We start from the raw sequence: 12,012 nt of genomic DNA, 5'->3' as shown, positions 1-12,012 counted from the left end.
CACAGGCAAGTATGAACAGGGGCTCTGGGGCACGCAGACCAGGGTCAAACCCAATGCTTACGAGCCACCACGCGCAGGGTCTCCCTGCATTCTGTGTGGAGGGCCCCCTCGGCTCCAGCACTGCATCCTCAGAGGCCTGGCCCTCGGTCCACTCTGTCCAACAGGGGCGGCCCTCCTCTCTCTTCTCGAGCATCGTCCTCTCCACTGCCCCCCGGCCTCACCTGTAATCCCCTTCGTTATGTGCTCCCTGGGTGCTCCTGGTGCATACAGTGGGACGGGAGCTCCATTGGGACAGGGGCCTCACTTTCTGCTCCTAACTGGATCCCTGGCCCTAACAACAGCAGCTGACAGAGGACGGGCCCCCGCACAGTCTTTGAGTCTCTTGATCGTTCTAGTCTCGCTTTCCTTGTGTGTAAAATGGGGATCACAGCTACTCCATGGTACTGTGAGGAGGGAATTACGGAGGACAGCCCACAGTCAGCACTCTACGCCCATGAGCCCCGCTCCCACCGAAAGCGGGGACACCCCTCCTCAGAGACTGCGGATTAGAAACGCTGTGTGTACAGCATCTTGCACAGAAAGGAGCAGACACAGCACACCCTCCTCAGCTGCTCCTTCCCTTCACCCCATCTCCACTGATGTCTACACACGCTCCGCTCTCCTGAGTCCTCCCTTTGGTTTACGAGTAATTCCCTGGGGTGAGTTCAGATCTAGGAGCAGAGAGGATTCTGGAATGTAGGGAAATCAAGAGGCAGGAATCTAGACGATTTCCACATGCAGCCTGTCTCCACCCGTGCTACAGGAAGTCAGTGGTGCCAGGTGTGTCAAGCGTGCCCCCATTCACTAATCCCACCACCGTTAACTGTGGAGGCCACACTCTCTCTACCTGGATCTGAGTGGGGCACAGAGGACAGAGACAACCAGATGTTACAGCCCTGGGGGCCGGGAAGTTCTAGCAAAGTTTCCACTGTGATAAGAACCCCCTGTATGAAGACACACATCAGCTGTGGGAAAACGCACGGGTCAGTCACTCCAAGGTGGATCTGATAGCCTCCTGTGCTCAGCACAGTGCAGGCGCTAATGTGCTGGGTGCTGGGCAAAGAGTCACATCCAAAGTGACAGAACACACACGTGCAGAGAACAACTCTAAGATTCCACTGTCACTTAGACTGGTCAGGCAGTGAAATCAAGGGCAGGAGTCTGAGCTCTCACAGTAGTTTATTCATGGCCACTGTGACACAGACATCACCGCTCCTCTTTCCCGCACAGCAAACTAACCTTTCTCCAAAAATAACAGGTGCAAGCCCAAAGTTTCCCAGCCTGGCAGCATCTGAGAGCCGCCAGGCCCTCCCAGGACCCGACCCGCAACGGAAGGGGGCAGTCAGAGCGAGCCCGGAGCACACGACGGAGGGATCCTGGCCCGTTCTGACTGAGTGATGTGTCTCGCGCGGCACACTGCCCAGCCCACGGCAGTGCTCAAACACAGGCCAAGCAAACCCAGAAGAGACTGATACGTAGCCCTGGAATGTTGATTACTGCAGTAAAAACAACTTCATGCAGGACCAGACACTCATGTTCTTTGATCAGTCCTGCCTTCCCTCAGGAAGTCGACGGGGATACCAGATTATGACCGGAAGCCTGCCTGGTGAGCAGCGGGCCTGGCGGATCAGAAGCCGGGCGGATGGTCTCCAGGGCTGTGCCCCAGGCCGCACCCCTGTTTCTCCAAGGCAGCTGGCCGCTCTGGTCTGGCGGGAAGAGGGCCCTTTCTCCATCACTGTCCAACGTGTCACTCTTCAGGCTCCCCCCTTCCGCTTACCTCATTCTTTCTTTAAGATTCAAGAACTGTCTGCGGTGCCCTTAATCAATCGCATTCCCTGCTCATTGTGGCAGTTATCACGTTATCTCTGGTGATCTGGACAACTGTTCCACAGTGGTGTCCCTGCCAGGCCCAGGGTCCAAGGACAAGGCACGTGTCTGCCTGTTCACACTGTACCCCAGATCTGGCACCGCCTGGCATTAGAGGAGCTAACTACACATTTGTTGGGTGACTGAAAATGGACCTCGTGATTCGATTTTGGGTATTTCCCAAACTCTTCAAAACACCAGTAAAAAAACAAAAACCCCCCAATAATCTCTTGAATTGGGTCATATCTAAAAAATGGGCTAATCTCATCGTGATATTCTGTTTCAGTGGTGAAGTGAAATGACTGCGGGGGGCGACATCGGGTAGCAAAGTTGGCCTTGGCAGGTTCAACTGTGCTCCTCCTCACACCGGCCCCGGGTGAGCGCACGGCGCCACACACCTTGGTGAGCAGCGGGGACGCCCTGGGGACCGGGAAACCACAGCCTGACAATCAGACTCTCGCCTTGGCGCCGCTGTTGACTAGTTATGAGACCTGGGACCGACTTCCTCAATCGTGGAATCAGAGCCGGCCTTCCAGCTTTATTAATTCTAGGACGGGGATGTACTGAAGGGATCACGCGTATGCAAAACCGAATTTTCATTAAACAAGTAAACTTTATTTAAATTCACTGCCCCCATCAGTTAATCAGCGGTAAAAAGAACCTTCTTCCAAATACAGCCGATCCTCGTCATTCACAGATTCTTTATTGCGAACCTGCCTGGTTGCTGGTGTTCACTGGCAATCTCTGAAGCGAACAGCTGTGGTGCGTTTACAGTGATCCACGGATGCACAGGGAGCGGTGAAGGGCCGGAGCTGCCGGACGCAGCTCCCAGCTGAGGCGGAACCAGGCGACACTCTGCCTTCTTGCTTCTGCTCTCATACTGTAAACAGCTGTCCTTCTCGTGGTCTAGTTTTAGCATTTTTGTGCTCTTGGTTGGTGACTTCATAGTTTAAAACGGCCCCCAACCAGAGTGCTGAGGTGCCAGCTCGTGCTCTAAGTGCTCGAAGGCTGCGACGTGCGCCAGAGATGGTGCGCGTCAGATCAGCTTCCTTCAGCATGAGTTACAGCGCTGCCGCTGAGCGTTCACCACAGACGAATCAACACTGTGTGTTAAATAAGATGCCTTTAAACAGGAACACACAGAAAACAAGGTCACGCATTCATGACTCGATGCAAACGCCGTGAGCAGAGGCTCACCGGAACCCAAGCCCAGGAGCAATGGTCAGGATTTGCTAACTCAGCGTCCACGGCAGCTTTACAGAACAGAACTACCATGCCGCAGAAGCCACTGCATGTTCTTCAAGGACAGATGCCCCCTGCGTCGTTTGATACAACTGTACTTATTCACTTCACTCCTTCCACACGTCATCACGTGCCCACTAGAGTCTGCTCCAGGCAGGACGACACACTGAGTGGTGGAGATGACCAAGGGCCGGCCACCATGGGGCCGAGGCTGAAGAGAAATGGGCCCAGGGCTCTGGGGGGCACTCGCAGTTCCAGGTCGGGCAAAGGAGGGCCAGCAAAGGAGACTGAGTAAGAGGGAAAACCAGGACCACGTGACCTGGAAGCCAGCAGGAGAGAGTGTCTGAGGAAGAGACAAGTGGTCACCTGTGTCCAGTGCTGCTGGGGGCTCAGCTGAGACGAGAACATCCACTGAACCTGGTAACATGGACGCTATCTGGAGACCTTGACCAATTCAGATTTTAAAAATCATTTTATTGAGGTCATGTTGTTTATAACATCGTGTAATTTCAGTTGTACACCATCATATATGCTTCTGTACAGGCTGCATCCTGCTCCCCTAACAGCCCAGTTTTCGTCCGTCACCATACATACGTGCCCCTTTACTCCTTTCTCCCTCCTCCTCTGGTGACCACTGATCTGTTTTCCTCGTCCACGTGTTTGTTTACCTTCCACCCGTGAGGGAAAGCATACATTGCTTGGGAGACCCTGACCAATTCCGCTGGCGAGGTGGAGGCAGAATGAATGTGACAGGGAGGTGAGCAAGGGAAGAAGAGTGTGGGCGCTGAGCAGAAGTTGTGTTATGAGAGATGCAGAAATGCGGGGAGGAGCTGGGGGCCATGCGTGCTCATGAGTACGGTCAAACGTAAGATCTGTAGGGTCAAGGGAAATTTGTGCTTTGAAGTACACGGGCTCCTAGATGTGCTGACAGCGAGACTGACACCGCAGGAGACGCAGGCTAGCTGAGGGAACAAGCCACTTCACAAACTGGAAGAAGACGAGATCCAGTAGGACTGGTCTTCAATAGGATGAAATCTCTTTCTTCCCATTTGAACGGGAGGGAAAGGAGAAGATGGTGCAGATGCAGGTGGGTTGGGTCATTTGAAGGAGGAAAGATAAGGGATTCCCCACTCAAAGTATCAGTTTCTCTCTGAGGCATGAGGAGTGGTTATTAGCTTTGAGGGGCCCAGAGGCAGGAGGTTTAAAAAGTGAAAACAGTAGGAAACAATCACCTCGGAGATAAGCAAATACAGTTATTGGAAACATGTAGGACCACTGTAGGAAACATGTAGGCACTGGTGAGTTTCCATATGACGTTGTGGTAATAAATTCAAATTCAACCAGTCAGGAGAAAAATCATATCTATACAACAGATACAGAAAAAGCATGACAAAATTCAATGCTTATCCTTGGTGAAAACTTAGAAACCTAAAAATAGGAAGAAACTCCTTCAATTGAAAGGACATTTATCAGAAATCTAGAGCTAACATCATACTTAATAGTGAAAATAATGAAGTCCTCCCTTTAAGACTGGAAACAGGGCAAGGATGCCCACTCTCTTCACTCTGTACTGGAGGTCTTACACATTGCAATAAGACAAGAAAATAAAATAAAAAGCACAAGGACCAGAAAGGAAGATGTCAAACTGTCTCTATTGCAATCTTAAGGAATTTACAAAGCAACTATTAGAACTAATGATTTAGCAAAGTCACAGGATATAAGCTTAAAATACAGAAATTTTTATAGACTAGCAACAAACTGGAAAATGAAATGAAAAAAATTCCATTTACAACACTGTCAAAAACCAAAATATTAGTAATAAGTGTAAGAAAAGATCTAAGATCGTCATACCAAAAGCCACACAATATTACTAGGAGAAATTAAAGACAATCTATATAAATAGAGAAACATATCATGTTCATGGATTAGAATATTCAATATTGTCAAGACAGCAATTCTCCTCAAATTCATCTCTGGGTCCAATGCAATGCCCAGCATAACCCTAGCAGACGTCTCTTGTAGACAATGACGAACTGATTTTACAAGCAGAAAGGCAAAGGGTCTAGAACATCCAAGGCTATCTCGAACAAGAACAAAGTTGAAGGGCGTATACCACGTTATTTCAAACTTAGTACACAAAGCTACGGTAAATCAGACAGTGTTTTACTGGTATGGACTGACAAACAGATCAACGGAGAAGAATAAAGAGCAGAAACAGACCCACTCTTCCAGGATTGTTTTTAGGCACCAAAGCAAGCCAATGAGGGAAGAAAAATCTTTTTGACAGATGGTAGAACAAGAAGAATCCATCAGAAAAAAAAAATAGCCTTGACTTATACCTTACACCACACACCAAAATTAACTTGAGATGTACTATTAAACTAGACATTTTTAAATTAAAGCTTTCAAAGAAAACATTGGAAAACAGCTTTACAGCTTGACAGTAGGCAAAGGTTTCTCAGAAAAAACACCGAAAGCAGAAATCATAAATGAAAAAATGGATAAATCAGACTTCATCAAAATTCAAAATGTTTGCTCAAAAGCCAAGACAAGTCACAGACTAAGAAAAAAATATTCACAAAACTTATCTGACAAAGGGCTGGTATCCAGAATATTTAAGAACTCTGACAAGTCAATAATAAAAAGACAACCAGATTTAAAAAGGGACAAAGGTCTGAACAGACATTTCACACAAGATCTACAAACGGACAACAAGGACACGGAAGTGCCCAACATCATTAGTCATGAGGGAAATTCAGATTAAAGCCACAGTGAGCTATCAGGATACACACATCAGAATGGCCAACATGACAAAGACTGGCCGCACCAAATGCTGGTGAGGACGCAGAGCAGCCAGCCTGTCCCATACGGCACTGGTGGGAACACACACTGGGATAGCCACTTAGGAAACTCTGACAGTTCCTTATAAAACAAAGCACATGCTCCACTCCTAGATGTTGACCTAAGATAAATGAAAATGGGAGTCCACCAGAAGATCTGTACAAGGATGTTCACATTTACTCATAATAGCCAAAGACAGGGAAAAGCCAGATGGCCATCAACAGGAGAAAGGACCAACTGTCACATATTCATAAACAGGGCAACTGAGACACACGACAATAGGGGTAAATCTCAAAAACACTACCCCGAGTGACAGAAACCTTATCTAGAGCACATGCTGCATTTATATGATGGTCAAGAACAGGCAAAACAAGCTTCAGTAGAAAAACCCAGAACACTGCTTGCCTCTGAGGCGGTGAGAGAGCGGAGACCAATGGCGGGAGAGTATGAGGAACTTTCTGGAGTGATGGTGAACCTTGATAGGGGTTCAGGTCACACAGATGTATGCATTTGTCAAACACAGAATGTTTACTTAAGACTGTACATTCCGTTGTATGTAAATATTACCCGAAGAGAAAAGAATGAAAACACTCAACTCTAGTTAGTAATATTCACGCTGAAGCAGCTAAGGGAACATGTGCTGACGTCTGCAACGTACTGTGCAAGGCAGACACACAAAAGAAGACGGGCTGATGCACGGACGTGTGCGAGGATGAGTACAGTGAAACGTTAAGGACAGACCCTCAGTGGCGGATTCAGGGCTGTTAGCTGTAAAGTACTTTCCACTTTCCTGTGTGTTTGAAAATTTCCCTTAATAAAATGGCAGAAAAAGAGATTATTATTAACATAATTATTATATAATAATATAAATATAATAATAATATATTATTCATTTGCTTAAATGCAAGTGTAGAGAAAGTGAAAAACTAATGGGTTATGCTTATCTTTTCCACCTAATTATAAGTTTGAAAATTTAGTTTTTAGTTTTTTTTTTTTGGAGGAAGATTAGCCCTGAGCTAACTACTGGCAGTCCTCCTCTTCTGACTGAGGAAGACTGGCCCTGAGCTAACATCGTGCCCATCTTCCTCTATTTTATATGTGGGACGCCTACCACAGCATGGCGTGCCAAGCGGTGCCATGTCCGCACCCAGGATCCGAACCGGCGAACCCCGGGCCGCCGAGAAGTGAAACGTGCGAACTTAACCGCTGCGCCACAGGGCTGGCCCCTTGTTTTTAGTTTTAATGAAAAAAAGAGCAGATGAGATTTCTTTTAAAATTTTAAAAACGGGGAGGAGGGAAGGTAGTCGCAGCATAGCTATTTTTACTGCAAATATTCATCAAAGAGAACAGTAGAGGGAACCTCCACATACTCAACACCTAGGTTTAACAAATACTAACTTGTTGCCTCTGAGCTTCAACCGTTTTTTTCTTTTCCGAAGTTAAAAAAGAGCAGCTCATCATCTTGACACTCACCCCTAAGCACTTCAGTACGTCCATCTAAAGAAAGAAGGACGTAGCAAAATATCTTTTCCAGCTTATGAATAAAAGTGGGAGATGTCTTACATCAAAACCATTCCAGGTAGATCAAGCATTTACTGTAGACACAACAAAGAAGAGAGGAAAACCCCAGAACATTCTATCACCCGGCACAGGAAGCAGCTCCTGCACTCAGAAGCCCCAGAGGAGCGGACAGGTGCATCTGAACACACAACACTCAAGGATTCAGACAGCAACCAGACCACAAACAAGGTCGCAAGGCAAACGGCAATCCAGAAGACATATCTGCAACCCACGACAAACAGCTAATTTGCTAGAAGTCAGAAAGAGACAAAAGATCTAATAGAAAAGCAGGCAAAGGAAAGAAGGAAGCAGTTAAAAAAAAAGCCAACGACTACATGAAAAAAAGAGTTCCATTTCAGCTATGATTTAGGAAATGCAAAAAAGGCGAACGCACGTGTTTTTATCTCACCCGTGTAAATATTCAAACGCTTGCTACCGCCTAGTGCCGGAGGCAGCACGGACGCACAACTGGCACTGGCAAAGAACACTACCTGCTTTCAGGGACCCCTGGCAGAATCTGGCAAGTTTACAGTGTTTATCTGTCCACTGTATCTTGCCAACTCCAGGAATTTCTCTGACAGCTGTACTCACAAATGGGCAACACAAAGACGCCCAGCCAGCACGCCCACCCCTGGGGTACCTGTCTACTCAAGGGCGGTGAAAACAGGTGTCCACACAGTAACCTGGACACAAATGTTCACAGCAGCACTAGCCACACAGCCCCAAAGTGGAAAAGACCCGAACGTCCACTGACAAAACTTGGGACATCCATGTTGTGATATTGCCGAGCAACAAACAGAGAGGAAGTCCCGATACGTGCTCCAACACTCTAAGTGAACAAAGCCGGCCACACGCGGCGGTGTTTATCTGAACCGCCCAGAGACAGGTCCACACAGGCAGAGGGGAGATTAGCGGCTGCCCAGAGCTGAGGCGCGTCGAGGAAAGTGGGGAGTGACTGCTAATGGACTCGGCTTCTTTTGGAAATGATAAAAATGTTTTCAAATCAGATTATGGTAGGTTGTACAACTCAGTCAATATACTAAAACCCACTGAAGTGTACACTTAAAACAGGTGATTTTTATGGCATATAAATTACATCTCAAAAAAAGCTGTTAAAAACACATATACACACACACAGGTAGACTCTTGCGGAAATCTGAATTTTGGCCAATATATTCAGATCTGACGTAAGAAGCACTGGGTGGCAGGGACTTTAAATACTGAGGTGTGCACCTGTGAGGAAACAGGTGACAGAGACGGGGCAGAAACTAGGTGTCAGGGTGGGACCACACTGAGATCTTTCCAGAGACCACGAGGCCCTGGATGCTAGCGCACACACACGTGAGCTGCATGGGGTCTCCCAAACTGCCGAAATCATATACTAAACCCTGGGTTTTCTGCGGGAAACATCTGTAACTCTTATCAGATTTCCACAGGAGCCAGGAGCCAGAAGAAAGCCCAGGCCCCGGGCAGGAGGCAGATGAACCACCACACCGTCACCCACACACTTTTGTCACTACTTAAGAAGTGATAACAACACAAAAGGATGCACTTCAGAGTTCCCATAAGTCCTAGGAGCCAACTTGCCTAGAGCTTTTTAGGAATACACCTTTCATAAAGACTTATCATAGACACTGTTAGTGGTTTGGGTTGGTTATTTTTCTACCGTGTTATTTCAAGAAGCTCTTTACCACTGTTGGAGTACACCTCACTCCCAAGAGAACTTTAAACACAGAAGCACACACGGAACCCAGAGACCCAGAGTAGTCACTACCCACTAAACTCAAGTCCACACAGCCTGCCCCTCCCACGAAATAATGGCACATGACGAATGAGGCTGATAACTAAGGCTGCTGCAATCAAATGCAAAGCATGAGAAACAAGGCTGCTTGTCTGTAATTATTCAAGGTGGCCTCCCGCCAAGACACCAGCGCCAGGGAGCACTCAGGCTGACCAGGAGGAAAGCTGGAACGTAAACTTCAGTGCCCTCGCTGTCTAAGGCCTCGCTCTCACGGCCTATTCTAGATGGCCTCTGCCAGTTTCTGCCAAACCTTCTTCCTAGAGATTGCCTACCCAAAATGTAATTCAAGAAACAAATTATGTGATTCAAGGAAGCATGCAGTTCTGCTTCAGCTGGCGCTAATGAGAGCTGGAGACGATGCACTTCTCCAGTGGGACAAGGGAAGAACAAAGCCATGAGAGAACCGAGAGGACACGCTTCCAAACAAGGCCGTCTGCTGGAGCCTGGAGCTCCAGAGAGAGGCGGGCTGAGCGCCCCATCTCCCACTACACCTGATTCAGGCAGAGAGCGGCTCCTGGAGTTTCTCCTGGCACGAGTCACTCCCATAAACCTCACTGAAGTTCACAATCCCACCAGCGCACGGTCTGGACATCTCTCAGACCTTAAGCTGCAGATGACGGCCTGTAAAGTCTTGATAAAAGGTGCGATGTGTCTATGGGGCATTTCTGTCCTTCAAGCAGCTCTGGCCCCTTTTGCTAAGGTAAGGAAGGTCTGCTCATGGTTAGTTTCACAACTGAATGCCTCACGAACTATGTTTTCCTGGCTCAGAAACTTTTAAAACACAAAGTACACAATGTAGAATCTGAAAAGCCAACTTTTCCTTCTAAACTTCTGTGATATTTTATAAATGATAAATCTATAACCTTTATTTATTTTCCCTAACAAGGTAGGGTTTTGCTGCAGTACTATTTCAGGGAGAGAGACCGCGTAATTGCACATTACGTATCTTCAAACAGAGGACACACAGGAGAGAATGATAAAACAAACGGGGCACACAAACAACAGGAAAGCACTGGGGGTTCTTGCAAGTTTCCATTAAGTTTGAAATTACAACAATATCGATAGAAAAAAAAAATCTTCCACTGCTGCTGGGCAAAGGATTTTTTCTGTTTAAATAAACAAAAGAAGAACGAGCAAATGTCAACCTTGCTCTTCCCCAGACCAGCTCTGGCTCCTCCTCTCTGTCACGAGAGCAACAGTGACCGAGCACAGATCTGACTATGGCGGAGGGCTGGGAGGTACGAGGGACAGCCGATCCTGAGCCTGGGCCAAGGACCGGGGCGTCAGGATTGCTCTCGGCTTTGAGTCTGTGCGCAGAAAAAGCCAGAAAGCAAGCCTGACTTGGTAGCTCAGCTGTTTTCTAAGACACAATCTGTTATCCACTCAATGAAAGCAGGTGAAAGAGGAAAGGTGGATAACGTTCCAGGTGCAAGACTGTAACAGCTCCAGGTTAAAGGCTCAATCCTCGAAAAGTGCTTTGTCCACTTCATCACCTATTTTTAAGAGCCAAGGTTCATTAAGAAGAACAAAGCAATCTATGTGCCACCTTACCATGTCGGTTAGTAAATACCTCCTGTTTTAACACCGCTATCAGGACATCACCTTTTGTTCCATCAAAAACCATTGAAAATGAGGCACCAAAAACCAGTAAACTTCAAGGAAACAGACTATTCATTAAACCGATCGATCTGAGGGAGAATAAAGACCAGGTTTTGGTATTCCTACACCCTTTCTAAGCACTGGGTCTCCAAATAGGGGGCAAATTCCTGTGGATTTCAAAACAGATGACTCCAGCCACTGCAGCAACAATTTCACAGCACACTTCCGGGCCTCGTCTGGAGGGAGATTTAACAAAGGTTTCAGTCATTCATAAAGGCCCCACGGAGTCCTTTTTCCAGAGATCAGCTGGCCCTCTTTGAAGGAATTCCCCGTAGGGAAGACTCCTGTGTGGGATCAAGGGAAGGCAGCCAGTGTGGAGACTCAGAAACCTGACACCCACTTGAGATTAGCAAGCAGAACAGTTGACAGCCATCTTATCACCCAGACCACACCTTCCAGCCACACACCAGAAGAAAGGCTTTTGGGAGAGTTAGGAAGCGTCAGGAGGCAAGCCTGAGGATAAAAAGGAGTAAAATCTAAGGCAACGGCGGCAGCAGCCATGGGTCCTGACAACTCCCTACAAGGACACACAGGGGCCTCGGGGAAGGCAGCCGGACGGAGGCGAGGGGGCCCCGGAAGGCGCACCTCAAGAGAGCAGGCAGAGGACCCAACGCCCGAGGCAGGGCCTGGGGCTCCAAACACCTGGGACCCCTGGGGGCCACAAGAAGTCCACAATTCCAAGTCACTGGCACAAAGAGACAACTTTTCTCCTGGTGTCTTCATCTTTTGTTAATGGGGGGGGAGGTGATACTTATGTCTGTGCTTGCTTGTCATTGTGTCCCCAGACTAACATCCGACACCAATATATTTACTTGCTCTGTCTTCCTCCATTTAAGCGTGTCATGAGAGCAGGAACTCTGTCATTCCAGCATCTCCACGACCAGAACAAGGCTGTCACACGACAGGTCCTCAATCAATGTTTATGGAGTGACTGGAACTAAGAGTGAATAACAGATGTCTATTCACATTAATTCACTGAACCTCCCCATCCTTAGGAGATATTA

General features: G+C 47.6%; 1 protein-coding gene across 1 annotated transcript in view; it reads right to left on the bottom strand.

Annotated features, from left to right (window-relative positions):
* The window catches only part of WIPI2 (WD repeat domain, phosphoinositide interacting 2), a 34,237-nt gene that overhangs the window by 13,555 nt on the left and 8,670 nt on the right, over nucleotides 1-12,012 (bottom strand). The window lies entirely within an intron of this gene.

This window comes from Equus quagga, chromosome 7 (genome assembly GCF_021613505.1).
Source record: "Equus quagga isolate Etosha38 chromosome 7, UCLA_HA_Equagga_1.0, whole genome shotgun sequence".
NCBI classification, from domain to species: Eukaryota; Metazoa; Chordata; class Mammalia; order Perissodactyla; family Equidae; genus Equus; species Equus quagga.
The sequence above is the reverse complement of the archived record's forward strand: the minus strand, read 5'-3'. Positions and strand labels throughout refer to the sequence as shown.